Below are 12,244 nucleotides of genomic sequence, written 5' to 3'. Positions count from 1 at the left end.
GAAGTGAACCAAAATCCCTGCTGCAGGGTATGCAAACTGGGTCAAGAACTGTAGGAAACGTCTGACCTCTGTAACTGCAAACAAAGGTCTCTGTACCAAATGCCAAATTCTATATTTCCATTGTATCAAATACTAATTTCACGTAATAAAATGTAAATTCATTATTAAAATCATTCAATGTAATTTTCTGTATTTATTTTTATATTCTGTCACAGTTGAAGTTACATACAATAAAAATTACAGCCCTCTCTATTTCTTTGCAGGTGGGAAATTAGCAAAATTGGACGTGTATCAAATTCGAATTTTGTAAGAATAAGCTTCTTACCTTTTGATACAGCCTGAGTTGCCTTTCTGAGGAAGACAAGGTGGTTGGATCAGCGGTTCTCAGGCATAGTAGGTCACTGTTCAGGCACCTTGTTTTGCTGTCGCCATTCAGCATTGGACATATAAGATAGTGTGAGTGTGTGTGTGTTCCTAATTAAATTATAGAGATTCACGTATGTTTGTAAAGACGCCGCCACTTTGAGACAATAAAGTATCAGAAGTAGCCCTCTCTGTCTCCAACAAAAAAAAAAAAAAAAAAAAGTATTATATCGTCACTCATTTACATAGGACTATATAAACTTAAGGCCCAGTCACACTAAATAACTTACCAGCGATCCCAACAACGATACAACCTGATAGGGATCGCTGGTAAGTTGCTAGGAGGTCGCTGGTGAGATGTCACACTAAGCGATGCTCCAGCGATCCCACCAGCAACCTGACCTGGCAGGGATCGCTGGAGTGTCACTACACGTGGAAGCATGCTGCGCTTGGTAACTCAGGTAAATATCGGGTAACCAACCCGATATTTACCTTGGTTACCAGCGCACACCTAGCCACAGTACACATGGGGTTAATTACCCGATGTGTACTGCAGCTACATGTGCAGAGAGCAGGGAGCCGCGCACACTGCTTAGCGCTGGCTCCCTGCTCTCCTAGCCACAGTACACATGGGGTTAATTACCCGATGTGTACTGCAGCTACATGTGCACAGAGCAGGAGCCGCCACTGGCAGCTGAGAGCGGCGGAGGCTGGTAACAAAGGTAAATATCGGGTAACCAAGGTAAGGGCTTCTTGGTTACCCGATGTTTACCGTGGTTACCACCAGTGTCCGCAGATGCCGGCTCCTGCTGCCTGCACATTTAGTTGTTGCTCTGTCGCTGTCACACACAGCGATGTGTGCTTCACAGCAGGAGAGCAACAACTAAAAAATGGCCCAGGACATTCAGCAACAACCAACGACCTCACAGCAGGGGCCAGGTTGTTGCTGGATGTCACACACAGCAACATCACTAGCAAGTTGTGCATCAGCAGCGATGTTGCTAGCGATGTTGCTTAGTGTGACGGTACCTTTAGTTTCATATTCCTAAACTTCACTTTTAACAAAGAAACTAAGGGCTGGTTCACACTAAGCGACAGCGACAACGAGGTCGCTGTTACGTCACCATTTTCTGTGACGTAACAGCGACCTTGTAAGTCGCTGTTATGATCGCTGCTTAGCTGTCAAACACAGCAGCCGAAGCAGCGATCATAACCGCGAGAGCAGGGAGCCGCGCACACTGCTTAGCGCTGGCTCCTTGCTCTCCTAGCTACAGTACACATCGGGTTAATTAACCCGATGTGTACTGCAGCTACATGTGCAGAGAGCAGGGAGCCGCGCACACTGCTTAGCGCTGGCTTCCTGCTCTCCTAGCTACAGTACACATCGGGTTAATTACCTGATGTGTACTGCAGCTACATGTGCAGAGAGCAGGAGCCGGCAGCACAGGCAGCGTGAGAGCTGCGGAGGCTTGTAACTAAGGTAAATATCGGGTAACCACCTTGGTTACCCGATGTTTACCCTGGTTACAGCTTACCACAGCTGCCAGACGCCGGCTCCTGCTCCCTGCTCGCTTCATTTCGTCGCTCTCTCGCTGTCACACACAGCGATCTGTGTGTCACAGCGGGAGAGCGCCTTTGAAGAAAAAGAACCAGGGCTGTGTGTAACGAGCAGCGATCTCACTGCAGGGGCCAGATCGCTGCTCAGTGTCACACACAGCGAGATCGCTAATGAGGTCACTGTTGCGTCACCAAAACCGTGCCGTAGCAGCGATCTCAGCAGCGATCTCGCTATGTGTTAAGCACCCCTAACTATACAAGTCCTTATCTAAAGTAAACAGAGGTCTCTGCTGCATTACACCAGGGAAAACACTGTACAGACTCTACAAAGACTAAATGAAGTGAAGATTTAACAAAATGGATTTTGCTCTCATTCAAGCAATACACAAATGGACGAATAAAGGGTACAACTTGGCTATATATTAAAAAAAAAAACAACAACCCAGAAACGTTTTCTCCCAATCACAAGATAGAAAAAGAAAAGTGTAAAAAACTGAAGTTTGTAAATGATCCATCATAAAAAGTACACAACTGTAATGACCCATGAAATAAAATGAAGTCTTTATTAACAAATATTGAAAGTTTTTAATATTTACTAAAACAGACATTCTATTCAAGACTATGGCTTCACTCCTGTGTGAATTCTCTCATGTGTAATGAGATGTGATTTCTGAGCAAAACATTCCCTACATTCTGAACATGAATATGGCTTCCCTCCTGTGTGAATTCTTAAATGTTTAACAAGACCCGATTTCCGAGCAAAACATTTCCCACATTCTGAACATGAATATGGCTTCCCTCCTGTGTGAATTCTCTCATGTGTAATGAGATTTGATTTGTCAGCAAAACATTTCCCACATTCTGAACATGAATATGGCTTCCCGCCTGTGTGAATTCTCTCATGAATAATGAGATGTGATTTCCGAGCAAAACATTTCTCACATTCTGAACATGAATATGGCTTCTCTCCTGTGTGAATTCTCTCATGTGTAATGAGATGTGATTTCCGAGCAAAACATTTCTCACATTGTGAACATGAATATGGGTTCCCTGTGTGAATTCTCTCATGTATAATAAGATGTGATTTGTCAGCAAAACATTTCTCACATTCTGAACATGAATATGGCTTCACTCCTGTGTGAACGCTCTCATGTATAATAAGATGTGATTTGTCAGCAAAACATTTCTCACATTCTGAACATGAATATGGCTTCCCTCCTGTGTGAATTCTCTCATGTATAATGAGATGTGATTTCCGAGCAAAACATTTCTCACATTCTAAACATGAATATGGCTTCACTCCTGTGTGAATTCTCGCATGATTAACAAGAACTGATTTCTGAGCAAAACATTTCTCACATTCTGAACATGAATATGGCTTTACTCCTGTGTGAATTCTCTCATGTGTAATGAGATGTGATTTGTCAGCACAACATTTCTCACATTCTGAACATGAATATGGCTTCACTCCTGTCTGAATTCTCTCATATGTAATGAGATGCGATTTCTGAGCAAAACATTTCTCACATTCTACACAAGAATATGGCTTCTCTCCTTTGTGACTTTCACTTCCCTTAGCATTCTGTGTTGAACTCCTGGTACCGTCATCTGTCATAAATAAAATTGATGTTATAAGCTTTTAAAAATATAACCTCAAACATACACATAAGACACACATAAATCCATACAAATTCCAAAATGTGTAGCAAAGTTCTACTTTATAAGGCCTATGTGATAGAAGATACCCAAAATGACATTTTAAAAACTGCACCCTTCGAAGTGCTCAAAACGACATTCAATAAAACATATCTACAAAAGCATATCCAGTGGCACTCAATAATATAAGGATACCGGCATTACTGCTGGAGAAATATTAGAAAAAAAGGGATTCATACATAGAGACAAATGAGTAATACGACATAGCAATACCTATGTCGTATTACTCATTTATTGCATTACTGCTTTAGGCCTCTTTCACACATCCGTCAAAACCATGTACGTCTTGCACGGACGTGTAAAAGGTGCGTATGACCCTCCATGTGTCGTGGTTTCTGCACACGAATGTTCTCTGTGTGTTGTCTGTGATACAGGAATTTTACGCTCACCTGTCCCTAGCGCTGCTGTCTCCCGCACTGTTGCTTCCGGTCCTCGGTGCAATGAATATACAATGAGCATAATGAGCAGGGGTCGGAAGCACGTGACAGCAGCAGCAGAGACATCAGTGCTGGAGAAGGTGAGTGTAGAAATTAATTTTATTTTACAGAAACGTGTTTTTCTCCAGTACGTGTCACACTGATGTCATACGGAGCACATCCGGCGGTCTGTGTGACACCCGTGCTGCTGGAGTGAAATGGATATGTCAACGTGTGGAGCACATGGACACACGTATGCTCCACATGGACACATGGTTCATGTTAAAACACGCCCGAGTGCGCAAACGCATTGATTATAATGAGTCTACGTGTGTCAGTCTCTCCGGGAACGTGTGAAAACGGACCTCACATGTACCGAACACACGGATGTGTGACGGAGGCCTTAGAGATATTTACAAAGTCAGATTCTTAGCTTATGTATTGGCCAATCCATGTGAGCCCCACAGGCTGCGTGCTGCGAATGCTGCGGTCAAAGATCGAAACGTTAACAGCAGTGGGTGAAGCTTACCTCCACTGAATAACTCAGATATCATAAGCTGGCAATAATGGAGACTCGGCTTCTGAGCCCACAAAAAGTAATAGGATTTTATAATACGTTCCATATTGAGAAGGGGTTAAAGAAAACTTGGCAGCTACAATAACACTATTTATCTGCAGATATAGAGGTAATCTGAGTACCTAGCATTTAAATATCTATTTGGTTTATTGGAACAGTGTGTAATACTAGTCACTGCACGGACAAGCCATGAGGCAGGGTTATCAAATGTTCCAGGGACAGATACAAAGAGAGCATGCCGTGAACTAAGGGGAAAGACAAAGACGTAGTCAGCTCTGGGGTCAGAATACCAGGAGGATAGTGGATCAGGGAAAATGGATGGTCAGAGGAGGTCTAATGTCTGGCAACTATAGATCAGAACACAGCACAGATAACCAAGGCCCTGTGTCATGTGGTGTTCAGGCCCACATTCGCGGGATGCCGCTGCGGCGGACTCTGTTCACAGGCAACCTGATCTTAGTTGCTCAGCCTCAGCTGAGTCTTTTCCACTGCTTTCCAGTCCTGCAGGAGTTAATTCTTGTGGAGTGGTGTGTGGCTCCTTGAGACTCAGGGGGCTAATTTCTATTCATCGGTCTTCTCCGTATTTAAGGTTTGTGAGTCTGTTTGTTACTGCAGATGATACCTTCAGCTTATGCTCCTGTGATTCCGGTCTTTGTGGCGATACTATTCTTGGTAACCAGTAGTTTACTGTTTGAGTGGTGTGGAAGTTCCCCCGTTGTTCATTTACTTCCTTCCTTATACTTTATTCCCTCCCATACATGTATTGTCTCTCCTTTGTGTGCAGTGGGTATGAGTTTTGTTTTTTTCCTGTGTCTGTGGTATTTGTGGTGTTTGCATCTCCACTCTCGATGAGGGGGAGAGGGGGTGTTAGATCAGGGTTTGGAAAGGAGTTAGGGTTTTGCTGGCGGTCCAGACCTGGATACCATCAAACCTACCTCTGGGATAAGAGAGAGCAAGAGGTCCCTAGTCTGAGGACCAGTTTCTGGGGTCCCTGCTCCAGTTACCCCAACACCTCCGTGATACCCTGGTTTTGGGACCAACTACTCAGCTAAGTAACTGATCAATCACTCAGAACAGGGAGCCCCGAAGATAGCAAGCACCTCCCAGTTTCAGATGGGACAGCTGAGCTGTCGCTCAACAAACTAACAGCTTGGCATGGCCCTGATTCCATAGGGAGGCAAAATTGTCACTCACTGCGTCTAAGACAGTGAAGAGATTGTTAGTAAATAAAAAAGAGACTGACTGGAACACCTATATGTGTGAATTAGGTGCTAGCTCAGAAATACATGACTATAATAAAGATAATAAGCTGCACACTAACCACTATAAAAATGTAAACATGAAAATGGTAAAGCATTACTACTATAGGGATACTATGAAGAGTGAAAAATACATTTAGCTATCTGGAAACAATGAAATACATGAAAAATGGTATTGCAAAACTGCTATGAATATTTGAAGGTAGGAGAGATGTTTAGCAAGTGTATTGATCAATGCAAGTGAGCCCGAAACCAATGTCAAGGTAATCTCTAATTTTTCGGGAACCTAACTTCAATGCCTCTCTATGTGCTATTAAAATCTGCAATCTGCAAGTATGGGCAGACAGGCTCCTGGCTATATAGGATCATGAATAGAGTCTGGTAATAGGGCGGGGTTCTCAGTCAGAAGAAACTGCATGCTAATCAGAAAAAAGACTGACTGGAACACCTATGAGTGTGAATTAGGCGCTAGCTCAAAAATACATGACTATAATACTATAATGCACATATAGGTGTTCCAGTCAGTCTTTTTTCTGATTAGCACCTTTAAGGTGGCTTTACACACTGCAACATCGCAAACGACATCGCTGTAACGTCACCGGTTTTGTGACGTTACAGCGACCTCCCCAGCGACATTGCAGTGTGTGAAACCTATCAGCGACCTGGCCCCTGCTGTGAAGTTGTGATCGCTACAAATCGTTCAGGACCATTCCTAGGTCCTTTGTTTCCCGCTGTGCAGCATGCATCGCTAGAAAGTTTCAGTGTGTAAAAGGGACTTTACAGTGACTTCCCTTTCAAATAGCAGCTTTGACACGTCCCCAACAACCAGCTAGGTCGCTCTGCAGGTCCGGATCACTGTTGCGTCGTTGGCCAGGTTTGCCTGTTTGACAGCTCACCAGAGACTTTGTAGCGATCCCGGCTAGGTTGAGATCGCAGGTTGGATCGCTAGAAAGTCTCAGTGTGTAAACCCAGCTTTACTGAGAACCCTGCCCTACCACCAGATTAGGTTGCTGAAAAATTAGAGATTACCTTGTCGTTGGTTTTCGGGCTCATTTGCATTGATTAATACATTTGCTAAACATCTCTACTACTTTCAAATATTCATAGCAGTTTTGCAATACCATTTTTCATGTATTTCATTTTTTCCAGATAGCTAAAGGTATTTTTCATTGTTCATAGTATCCCTATAGTGATGAGGAATTCCCCTTATCATATAGATTTCCCTTTCTATATACCCATTTAATTTAGCTATAACTGCTTGCCCTTTAGTTGGATCTCAATAATCCCTTTATTAACTAAGTCCCTTTAAGATATAGCCAGTAAATCTAAAATTCTCTTTATTAGGGGATTTTCAATGGTCTCAGAATACACAACCTAATTAATAAGTAGACACAAAACAAAGATGGCTTATTTACACTACAGCTCTGACCTGTATCACGCAGGTCACTCGGTCCCCGGACACCCGAGGACATGAAATCGCGCGAGTCAGCTTTGGCACAAATATACTTTAATAATTCTTTAACTAAGTACTTTTATGTGATTGGTTATATGTTAATATGTTTTACTGTATTGGCTATATCATATGTAACTCCCTATTTCAATTTTGTATAAAAAGGCTACTCCGGCAATATGGAGTCAGTTCTGTGATCCAATCAGAGCTCTTGCATATGCAATAAATCTTTCTTTCTTTCACCTAAGAAAGTCTGACGTCTGATCCTTGGGAGACTGAGATCGTTATTTCCGTAACATTTGGTGTTTCTGCCCGGTTCCTCTCCACCTGCCAGACGGGAGACAAGCCAAGTGAAGGACTTGTAGAGGAACGTGGATTCGGTACCTACAAACAGCGCTGTACGGGTGAGCTTTATCCCTGTCAAGGGTAGCAATCCACTTTTTCTACCAGTAATTCACTTGAAGTCCTGTCTTGCGGTGGCAAGGTACTCTTTTTGTTTATATAGTTATCCACTCTCCCAATGGATATTTGTGTTATTATAAAGTATTAAGAACACATATATGTAATACTGTGTGTAAGGAATAAGTATATATTATATAGTGTTAAGTGTAAGTTTACTAATAGTAGAATTACTATCTGTTGCTTGCAAAACTCTTTCTTGGTAACATCCTTATGTTCTGCACTGTGCTTTGAAAAATCAATAACTGACAGTTAGGCTATGTGTCCATGGTAGAATGTTGCTGCGGATTTTTCTGCATGAAAATCCGCGACTTTCGCGGCAAATCCGCACCTTTTTTTTGCCGCGGATTTGCCGCGGATTTACCGCGGAATTGCCGCGGATTTTTCCCCCCCCCCCCCATTCTATAGCCAAAATCCGGATCAAAATCCGCGGCAAATCCGCCGCGGAAAAATCCGCAGCATGGACACAGCATTTCCAAAATGCCATTGAAATGGCTTGGAAGTGCCGCTGCAGCAGATTTTCGGGAAATCCGCGGCAAAATCCGCGCATTTTCCGCAGCGTGGACACATGGCCTTACAGCGTTTTCATAGACCTTTGAACCGTCTGTTTAGAGCCAAGGTAAACAGAACTCACACAGCTTTCCTGAGCTTCTGAAAAGGTTGTATTTCATTGTGTGGTATAGTGCATAAGTAAATAGATACTTGTCTACATATAATTTCTGCTGTATAATAATACAAATTATAAAGGTACCATAAAAGTTTATATAGAATTAGTAGAGTTATATGCTGATAAGTTTAAGAATATCTTAAGATAAGTATCTGATAATTGTTGAACTCATAAAGGAGCGAGTTGGTCTGACGAGACCCACATTTTGTGTTTCAATAGAGACTCCCACGGGATTATGGGGAACACAGTAGGCAACTGTGCCAAGTGTGGCAAGGTACCCATAAAGGAAACCAAGTGTGTACAATTTTCAGCAGGGAGTCCGATGATTCATATGTTAGATACATATGGTCAGCCTGCTTATGCTATATGGAATAGGTGGAGGTCTGTGGTTCCAGACCTACCAATGAAGGGCACGTTAGATGTAACTTAATTAAAATCTACAGTATATATACCCTTGTTGTATAAATGAAGAAGCAACAGATATGCACCATGCCTGTTTAGAAAAAGCTGCAGCAATGTCCCCTATTACAACATCATCATATGCCAATTCAAAGCCTAATATGTTAAATATGTTGAACTGTGATGATGATGGTCAATGATAGCTTGTATAGCTCAAGGTTTGTTAGAACAAGCCCATAGAGCCCGCATACAACAGCCTGAGTCCTGAGGTACAGAGGCCACTGCGCCTCTGAGTGAGGCTGACAGGGAGGTGGTAAAAACCAGCCCCCAGTCGTATTCTGTGGATAAGAAGGGAGAAGGGGCTCTGGTTAGTGTGGCTCCTCCTCAATATCCCGACCCGACAGCTAGTATACGGAGCCCAGACTTAAAGCCTGCTTTACACGGTACGACCGATTGTGCGATTTCACAATCGATCGTACCCGCCCCCGTCCTTTTTGCGTCACGGGCAAATCGCTGCCCGTGTCGCACAAAGTCAGTAAACCCCGTCACACATACTTACCTCTCGTGCGACCTCGCTGTGGGCGGCGAACGTCCACTTCCTGGAGTGGGAGGGACGTTCGGCGTCACAGCGACGTCACACGGCCGCCGGCCAATAGAAGCGGAGGGGCGGAGATGAGCGGGACGTAAACATCCTGCCCACCTCCTTCCTTCCACATAGAGCCGGCGGCGGCCGCGGGAGGCAGGTGAGCTGCTCATCGTTCCCGTGGTGTCACACGGAGCGGCGTGTGCTACCACGGAAACGATGGTCAACTAAAATAAACGATATGGAACCTAGCGAGCAGTACCCGACTCACGATTTGTGAGCGATACTGCGTCGCTAGGAGGTGTCACACAGGCCGGCATCGCCAGCGATGCCGGATGTGCGTCACAAAAAACGTGACCCCGACGATCTATCGCACGATAGATTGTCTGGTGTAAAGCAGCCTTAAGCCCTGACTACAAAAGTTAATATTGATTGATCAGGGGTACACAAACCTCTGCCCCACCAATATCATAGATTTACTCAATTGGTAAAGGATCAAAGTACAGATGCAAATTTATTCGAGATACCTGAGGTAAGAATAATTTTGGTTCAAGCATTTGTACAAGGGTTGCATGATGTATTGAAAACCAGGTTAATGACTAAATCACCTGCCTGGAAACACCAGGCTTTTCCAGCATTACTAGAGGAATTATATTTTCCTTTCCAATACATCCTGATTCGCAGTATCTTTTTGCTTTCACATACAGGGGACAGCAGTACACATGGACAAGGCTTCCCCAGGGGTTCCTCAACCCTCCCACCATTTTCAGTCAGGCACTCAGTAACAATTTGGCAGATTTGCAGTTCCCATGCAGATCGATTCTGATCCAGTATGTGGATGACCTTTTGTTGTGTTCCTCCTCTCAAAGGAGAACAGCTTAAAAGACACGGAAACCCTTCTGTGCTTTCTTGCTGAGAATGGGCACAAAGCAGCAAAAGCCAAATTGCAACTGTGTCAGCCTAAGGTTACATACATCGGATATTGTCTTACACAAGGCCAAAGACACCTTTTGACTGATAGAGTCGAAGCCATACAAAGACTCTCCATTCCCCTGAACAAAAAAAACAAATGAGATATTTTTGGGAATGGTAGGGTATTGTAGACAGTGGATCCCATGTTTTTCTCTGTATGCTACTCCACTCTACGCGCTTACAAAAGACACGGTAACAGAACCTTTTGAGCACACAGAGGAAACCCAAACCGCTTTTGCAGAACTCAAACAGGCATTACAAACAGCCCCTGCACTTGGGCTACCTAACTAGACTACCCTTTACAACTTTTCTGTCATAAAGTGCAGGGCCATGCACAAGCTGTTTTAGCCCAACAACACAATGATGCAACACGACCCATTGCATACTACAGCACTGAATTAACTGAATTAGACCCTGTGGCTCGTTGCATGCATGCGTGTCTTAAGGCCGTTGCAGCAGCAGCATATGCCGTGGACAGGTCAGCAGATCTGGTGCTCATGCATCCTCTGACCGTGTGGGTTCCACACTCTGTCTATGCTCTGCTCAACTGTCAAAGGACAAAACATGTGACCCAAGCCAGGCTCTCTCGATGGGAAGTGGCACTCCTACAACCAAGTCACATCACACTACGGCGGTGTTCCAAATTGAACCCGGCAACTTTGCTTCCCTATGAGACAAGTTTGTCTCAGAGAGAAGAAGAGATTGGTGAACAAGCAAACGACATTGAAGCCCACTCGCAAGGTACAGCACAAGAGGACATGCACGATTGCATACTTCACACGCAAACATTGACATTGCCCAGGTTAGATCTACACAAAGAACCACTTGACAATCCAGAGCTAGTGCTATATGTAGATGGAAGTTGTCACAGGCAAACTGACACTGGTGAGTTAACCTCTGGATTTGCAGTAGTAGATGATCATGAGGTGATTCATGCGGAATCTTTGGATTCACCACACTCAGCACACAGAGCAGAATTAGTCGCACTCACAAAAGCATGTTAGTTAGCAGAAGACAAACGAGTGAACATATACACAGACTCAAGATATGCATTTGGTGTAATCCATGACTTTGCACACTTTGGAAAATGAGAAATTTCCTAACGGTTAGTGGTACTTGGGAAAAGTCGTGCACAAGAGATTACAAGGTTACTGGATGCTATACATCTTCCCAAAGAGATTTCTGTCATCAAATGTCAAGCACATACATATGGGCAAGACCCTATCGCCAAGGGTAATCATAGAGCAGATGCAGCAGCAAAAGTAGCTGCTAGTAAAAGTAAGAAAATTTTCCCTCAGATGAACTTAAATGTTATACCCGATTGGAAAAAATTGAAAAACATGCAAAAACATTGTTCTCCACAGGAACAGGCCCGATGGAAGGATATTGGGTGCACCCAGGACCCCGAGGGCCTCTGGAGAGATGGTGAAGGTAAACCAGTGGCCCCAAAATCGCTGCTCACTGCGCTAGTTGATGCCGCTCATGGTCTAACCCATGGAGGTAAAATTGCAATGCGAAATTTGGTCTACGCATACTGGCGTACACCGGGATTCACAGTAGTTGTGTAAGAGAGTGAACTATGACAATACAGGGCGAGCATTAGGACCCTGCAGAGTCTGCCTGTCTGTCTGAGCGATAAACAGGAAGTAGTTGTGGAGATCCAGGAAATAGGGAGAGGGAGGGTGGTGTCCATGGCAACGGGTTTGTCAACAGAGCAGTTGAAGCAATATGGGCCTTAAAAAGTTGGTTGTAAGCCCCGGTTGGTGAACAAGAGACTTGTTGGTGAACAGAGCCAGTGACGGCATCTGAGGAGAGTGAAGGGAAAC

At 44.0% G+C, this 12,244-nt stretch overlaps 1 long non-coding RNA gene across 1 annotated transcript in view; it reads right to left on the bottom strand.

The window, feature by feature from the left end:
- Positions 1-3,468: 3,468 nt before the first annotated feature.
- LOC142295763 (uncharacterized) overlaps positions 3,469-12,244 on the bottom strand; it is a 37,220-nt gene continuing 28,444 nt past the window's right edge. The window contains exon 3 of the long non-coding RNA XR_012751546.1: positions 3,469-3,528. This is a non-coding gene — a long non-coding RNA (uncharacterized LOC142295763). The remainder of the gene's footprint in view (positions 3,529-12,244) is intronic.

This window comes from Anomaloglossus baeobatrachus, chromosome 3 (genome assembly GCF_048569485.1).
Source record: "Anomaloglossus baeobatrachus isolate aAnoBae1 chromosome 3, aAnoBae1.hap1, whole genome shotgun sequence".
Taxonomy (NCBI): Eukaryota; Metazoa; Chordata; class Amphibia; order Anura; family Aromobatidae; genus Anomaloglossus; species Anomaloglossus baeobatrachus.
This window is presented reverse-complemented; position numbering and strand designations above follow the sequence as displayed.